The sequence below is a fragment of the Symphalangus syndactylus genome, chromosome 9 (genome assembly GCF_028878055.3).
Source record: "Symphalangus syndactylus isolate Jambi chromosome 9, NHGRI_mSymSyn1-v2.1_pri, whole genome shotgun sequence".
Lineage (NCBI taxonomy): Eukaryota > Metazoa > Chordata > Mammalia > Primates > Hylobatidae > Symphalangus > Symphalangus syndactylus.
The window spans coordinates 72,500,224-72,507,735 of record NC_072431.2 but is presented as its reverse complement, the minus strand read 5'-3'; positions in this window follow the sequence as shown (position 1 = coordinate 72,507,735).

Genomic DNA, 7,512 nt, shown 5'->3' with positions numbered 1-7,512 from the left:
ATCCGGATCTTCCGGAAAAGTCGGCGCGCCCGGCCCGCCCCTAGCGTGCCCGCGCCGCCGCCATTGGGCCACGGGCTGTTCGGCGCCCGCTTATTGGTCCGCGGCTGCACGGTGCCTGCGGTCCCACCCCTCGCGCCGCGGCCGCGACGTTATCGCGCACGGGAGTTGCCTATTCCTGGCACTAAGTGCTTCTGGATTCCGGCGTTGCAGCCCGGTGGGGCTCAACTTTGCGGACCCGGGAGCTCAGGATGCGGGCAGGGCTTGTGCTCCGCGCGGGACAGGGCGTAGGGTGGGCCTCCTACCGCCCCTACTCGCGCGGTTTGCTCCTCAGTCTCCTTCCCTTGCTGCTTTCATGCCTTTCATTAGAGCTTTCTGGACCCTGTGCTTGACGGTGCTGTAGGTGCCGTTGGGACACACAAGCTAGTCTGATAAGCACCCTCCGCCGGGATCATGCGGTGCTGTAAGGACTAGCGAAGATGAAGATAGAATGCAAGGTAGAAAGTGCTGGATACCTTTAGAAAGCTGCAGGACTGGTGCGATGGGAGTTGAGTCATAAGAACCTGTCCGTCAGTAGGACTCAGGATGCTGCTGTGGCCCTGGGCTTCTATGGTAGATTTGAAAACTCACCCTTGTAGAGTCATGGTGTCCAGCCTTTGAGAGGACTCCCTTTTAAGGTAAATTTCCAAAGAGCTCCACAATTGTTTACAGTATGCAGTGCCCGCCAAATACCAGGGATTCAGTAACACGTGATATTTTACTTTATTTTTTCTTTTTGTAGACACACGGCCTCACCATGTTGCCCAGGGTGGTCTCAAATTCCTGAGCTCAAGTGATACTGCTGAGCTCAAGTGATCCTCCCGTCTCTGCCTCCCAAAGTGCTGGGATTACAGGCGTGAGCCACCGTGCCCGGCCGGTATTTTATTTTTAATAGATAACGGACATTGTTCTGAATTCAAAAGGCACCAAAGGGCATGTGGTGGAAATTAAATCTTCCTCCCGCCACTAGTTAAACATTAGAGACAAGCACAGTTACCCCTGGATACTCGATGAATTTTCGGAATGCTTTCTGAATTTATAAACTTATATATGAATATAATCATTTCCCCACACAAATGGCAATTCCTAATACACACTGTAGGGTGTGTTATACTTTAAATGTCTTGGAGAGTGTGCCATATCAATGGGAAGTCCTCATTAACAGCTGCGTAATGTTCTTTGTAAGAATTAAACAACTAGGAGCCGGGGCGCGGTGGCTCACGACTGTAATCCCAAAACTTTGGGAGGCCGAGGCGGGCGGATCACTTGTACCTGGGAGTTCAAGACCAGCCTGGGCAATGTAGTGAGACCCCATCTATATAAAAAGTACAAAAATTAGCTGGGCGTGGTGGTGCATGCCCATGGTCCCAGCTACTCGAGAGGCTGAGGTAGGAGGATAGCTGGAATCTAGGAGGCGGAGGTTGCAGTCAGCTATGTCAGCTATGATATTGCCACTGCACTGCAGCCTGTCTCAAAAAGAATGATACAACTAACCGGTCACCTACTGAGCCAACATGCCCAGCCAGGGATTTTATTTCTAAGCATTTTAAAATCAATGCAGGAAGCAAATGTTATATAGCAAGTGTCGTAAATACCAAATGTGTCCATTTCACGTAGCGCTTAGCCTTTATCATGTCATTCTAACATAAGAAAAACTACACCAAAAATATAGTGTGGCCGGGTGTGGTGGCTCACACCTGTAATCGCAGCACTTTGGGAGGCCAAGGTGGTCGGATCACCTGAGGCCAGGAGTTTGAGACCTGCCTTGGCCACGTGGTGTAACCTGTCTCTACAAAAAATACAAAAAAATTAGCCGGACATGGTGGTGGGTGCCTATCATTGCAGCTACTCAGGAGGCTGAGGCACGAGAATCACTTGAACCTAGGAGGTGCAGGTTCCAGTGAGCTGAGATTGTGCCACTGCACTCCAGCCTGGGTGACACAGCGAGACTCTGTCTCAAAAAAATATATATATAGTGCTGAAGTTTGTTTTTTTTTTTTTGAGACGGAGTCTCGCTCTGTCACCCAGGCACCCAGGCTGGAGTGCAGTGGCATGATCTCGGCTCACTGCAAGCTCCACCTCCCAGGGTCACGCCATTCTCCTGCCTCAGCCTCTCCGGGTAGCTGGGACTACAGGCGCCCGCCACCATGCCCGGCTAATTTTTTGTATTTTTAGTAGAGGCGGTGTTTCACCGTGGTCTCGATCTCCTGACCTCGTGATCCACCCGCCTCGGCCTCCCAAAGTGCTGGGATTACAAGCGTGAGCCACTGCGCCTGGCCGTGCTGAAGTTTTTACCACTTAGTTTCCTGAGATCTAAAAATAGAGATTGTCAAAAAAAAAAATGATAGTCTTTGTGAATGATGAATGAAAAAGGATTAAAAGGAAACTTTTTGGCTGGGCAGAAAGGTGACTCATGCCTGTTATCCCAGCACTTTGGGAGACAGAGACAGGCGGATCACCTAAGGTCAGGAGTTTGAGAGCAGCCTGCCAACATGGCGAAACCCCGTCTCTACTAAAAATACAAAAATTAGCTGGGTGTGGTGGTGGGTGCCTATAATCGCAGCTACTCTGGAGGCTGAGGCAGGAGAATTGCTTGAACCCAAGAGGAGGGAGGTTGCAGTGAGCTGAGATCGCACCACTGCCCGTACAGGTACCCACCACCATGCCCAGCTAACTTCTGTATTTTTGGTAGAGATGGGGTTTCGCCATGTTGGACAGGCTGGTCTCGAACTCCTGACCTCATGTGATCCACCCGCCTTGGCCTCCCAAAGTGCTGGGATTACAGGCATGAGCCACCGCGCCCAGCTGCCTTTGAATTGTTAGCTTAGATAATTTATCATTAGCTTAGATAAGTTATAAGCAATGTTGGGGTTGGCCAAGCAGTGAACATTGGGCTAGTTTAATGAGGAATACATACAAGGAAAATGAAGAGTTTTCTCAGGGAGCTCCCAATCTCATTTTCAAGAAATGACAAAATCAGCCAGGAGCGGTGGCTCACGCCTGTGATCCCAGCACTTTGGGAGGCTGAACCGGGAAGATTGCTTAAGCACAGAGGTTCAAGACCAGCTGAGTAAAATGGCAAAACTCCAGGCAACCCACTCGGGTCCCCTTCCATGCTGTGGAAGCTTTGTTCTTTTGCTCTTCATAATAAATCTTGCTGCTGCTCACAAAAAAAAAAAAAAAAAAAAAAAAGAAGGCAAAACTCCGTCTCTACAAAAATTAGCCAGGGATTGTGGTGTGCACTTCTCATCCCAGCTACTCAGGAGGCTGAGGAAGGAGGATCACTTAAGCCCAGAAGTTCAAGGCTGCAGTGAGCCATGACTGTGCCACTGCACCCCAGCCTGGGTGACAGGGTGAGACCCTGTCTCAAAAAACAAAAAAGGAACGACAAAATTGGTTGGGTGCAGTGGCATATACCTGTAATCCCAGCACTTTGGAAGGCTGAGGCAGGAGGAGTTTGAGAGCAGCCTGGCAACATAGCAAGACCCTACAAAAAATTCAAAAAGTAGCCCGATGAGGTGGGGCACACCTGGATTCTCAGCTACTCGGGAGGCTGAGGCACAAGAATCACTTGGACCCAGGAGGCAGGGCTTGCAGTGAGCCGAGATTGTGCGACTGTACTCCAGCCTGGGGGACAGAGCCAGACTGTTTAAAAAAAAAAAAAGTGAAGGGAAAAGGCAAGTAACAGAATTTTGTACCTTCAAATGAGTATATGCAGTATTGTTTCTATATCCTGGCAGAAAAAAAGGAAATACCATTTTGAAAAATTGTTCACAAAAAGAGGGTATTGGTTAGTATGACTAATGAAATAATAATAACTATAAATAATTTTTATTTGTTTATTGTTTTTTCTTGAGACAGGGTCTTGCTCTGTCACCCAGGCTGGAGGGAAGTGGTGCAACCACAGCTCACTGCAACCTCAAACTCCCAGGCTCAAGTGATCCTTCTGCCTCAGCCTCCTCAGTAGCTAGGACTGCAGGCATGAGTCACTACCCCCAGATAATTTTTAAATTTTTTTTATAGAGATGGGGTCTCACTATATTGCCCATGCTGGTCTCAAACTCTGGTCTCGAGCCATCCTCCCTCCTCAGCCTCCCAAAGTGCTGGGATTAGAGGAGTGAGCTACTGCATATGGCCTATAAACAATTTTAACTATGAAAAAGTAGAGTGTTTCAATCAATCAGTCAATAAAAAAAAAAAAAAAAAAAAAGCAGCGTGTAGCTTGGAGGCAGTGGCTCACGCCTGTAATCCCAGCACTTTGGGAGGCCGAGGTGGGCAGATCACCTAAGCTCAGGAGTTCAGACCAGTCTGGGCAACATAGTGAAACCCCATCTCTACAAAAAACTACAAGAATTAGCTGGGCATAGTGACATAGGCCTGTAGTTTTAGCTACTTGGGAGGCTGAGGTGGGTGGATGGCTTGAACCCAGGAGGTAGAGGCTGCAGTGAGCTGAGATCACAACACTGCACTCCAGCCTGGGTGACAGAGCCAGACCCCTTCTCAAAAACAAAAACAAAACAAAACAAAACAAGAAATGTAGAGCACTGCCAACAGTTCTCCCTCATCCCAGAACAGAAACTCCCCCACCATTTCCTGTGCACACACTGTGGCTCTTGGCCTCCCTGGCAGGGCGGTGCCTGGTCTGGACCAGATCCCAGGTCCAAGGGGATTTCCTCTACACCGCAGACTTCTCTTTGATCTTCCCTTCTTCGAAATTACAGGGCCTGGATGTGATTTCCATCCAGTATTTATTTATTTATTTTTGAGATGGGGTCTCACTCTGTTGCCTAGGCTGGAGTGCAGTGGTGCGATCTCGACTCACTGCAACCTCCACCTCCTGGGTTCAAGCGATTCTCATGCCTCAGCCTCCCAAGTAGCTGGGACCAAAGGCATACACCACCATGCCCAGCTAATTTTTATATTTTTTTTGTAGAGATGGGGTCTCTTCATGTTTCCCAGGCTGGTCTTCAACTCCTGGCCTCAAACAATCCTCCTGCCTCAGCCTCCAAAAGTGCTAGGATTACAGTCATGAGCCACCATGCCTGGCCTAATTTTTTTTTTTTTTTAATTAAAGACGAGGTCTCACTATGTTGTCCAGGATAGTCTCAGACTCCTGGACTCCAGCAATCCTCCCGTCCTGGCCTCCCAAACTGCTGGGATTACAGGGGTGAGCCACTGCGCCTGGCCTAACCACACAAATTTTCACTGCATAACTCAAGTTGGATTTCCTGGGCAAGGACATCTTACACAAGTCCTTGTAGTTTGCTCCTGGAAAAATATGTCTGTGCTGTCCCTGCAGAGAGAGGATAAGAAAGTGTGCATTTGACCTTCCAGCCTTCATCTATTAATATCCTTTTTCCTGTTGTTTTTGTACTGTATCCTCTGCTGTAATAAATCTTCACCTAGAGTAGAACTTTATCTGGAGTCACATGGGTCCTTCCAGGGAATCACCAAACTAGTTGTATGCGACCATGAAGAAAAGAAATTGTTTGATTAAAACTATGAATTCAAGACCAGGCGTGGTGGCTCATGCCTGTAATCCTAACACTTTGAGAGGTTAAGGCGGGTGGATCACCTGAGGTCTGGAGTTCGAGACCAGCCTGGCCAACATGGTGAAACCCTGTCTCTACTAAAAGTACAAAAAATTAGCCAGGCGTGGTGGTGGGTGCCTGCAGTCCCAGCTACTCGGGAGGCTGAGGCAGAAGAATCGCTTGAACCCAGTAGGTGAAGGTTGCAATGAGCCGAGATTGCAGACTGCACTCCAGCCTGGGTGACAGACCATCTCAAAAAAAAAAAAAAAAAAAAAGGAATTCAACCAGGCCTGGTGGCTCAAGCCTGTAATCTTAACACTTTGGGAGGCTGAGGCAGGTGGATTGCCTGAGCCCCAGGAGTTGGAGACCAGCCTGGGCAACTTGGCAAAACCCTGTCTCTACAAAAAATAAAAAAATAGCTGGGTGTGGTGGCAGGTGCCTGTAGTCCTAGCTACTCAGGAGGCTGAGGTGGGAGGATCACCTGAGCCCAGGAAGTCAAGGCTGCGGTGAGCCGTGATTGTGTCACTGCACTCCAGCGTGGGTGACAGAGTGAGATGCAGTCTCACAATAAAATAAAATAAAAAACCATGAATTCAGTTTTTAAAATTGTTACAAGATTTAAAAAATTATGTTTCATATTGAATGTTTTTGGTAGTTTATAGATTTCAAGGAATTGGTCCATTTCATCCAACTTGTTGGATTTATGTGGGTAGAGTTGCTTAGTATTCCCTTACTATTCTTTTATTAGTTTTTTGTGTTTTGTTTTGTTTTGTTTTGTTTTTGAGATGGAGTCTCACTCTTTCGCCCAGGCTAGAATGCAATGGTACAATCTTAGCTAACTGCAAACTCTGCCTTCCTGGTTGAAGTGATACTAGTGCCTTGGCCTCCCGAGTACCTGGGATTACAGGCACCTGCCACCATGCCCGGCTAATTTTTTTTTTGTTTTTTTGTTTTTGTTTTTTTTTGAGACAGAGTCTTGCTCTGTCACCTAGGCTAGAGTGCAGTGACCTGATCTCGGCTCACCGCAGCCTCCACCTCCTGGGTTCAAGTGATTCTCCTGCCTCAGCCTCCTGAGTAGCCGGGACTACAGGTGCCCACCACCAGGCCCGGCTAATTTTTTGTATTTTTAGTAGAGATGGGGTTTTACCGTGTTGGCCAGGATGGTCTTGATCCCCTGACCTCGTGATCTGCCTGCCTTGGCCTCCCAAAGTGCTGAGATTACAGGCATGAGCTACTGTGCCCGACCTAATTTTTGTACTTTTAGTAGAGATGGGGTTTCACCGTGTTGCCCAGGCTGGTCTTGAACCCCTGACCTCAGGTGATCCACCCACCTTGGCCTCCTAAAGTGCCAGGATTACCAGAATGAGCCACCACACTTGGTCTTGTTTTGTTGTTTTGTTTTATTTTGAGGATTTGAGATGGAGTTTCGCTCTTGTTGCCTAGGCTGGAGTGCCCTGGCACGATCTCTGCTCACTGCAACCTCCCCCGCCCAGGTTCAAGTGATTCTCCTGCCTCAGCCTCCTGTGTAGCTGGGATTACAAGCGTGAGCCACCGCGTCTGGCCATCTTTTTTTAAGACAAGAATCTCACTCTGTTGTCCAGGCTGGTGTGCAGTGACACGATCTCAGCTCACTGCAGCCTCTGCCTCCCAGACTCAAGTGATCCTCCCACCTCAGCCTCCCTAGTAGCTGGGACTAAAGGCATGTACCACCATGCCTGGCTAGTTTTTGTAGTTTTATTTATTTATTTATTGTTGCATGAGGGCTGTAGCAGTAGGCGGCAAGGCGCCACACCTGAGTGGGGATGGCCAGATTGTTCTCCAATTGCCAACCCCTGTGGTGCAATGGGAGATGGACGTGGGAAGGCTATGGCATCACAGGCCTGTGACGTCATGGCAGGATCTGGGGAAGGGAAGCAAAGCGAGGTAATGGGCAGCAGACGGTGGC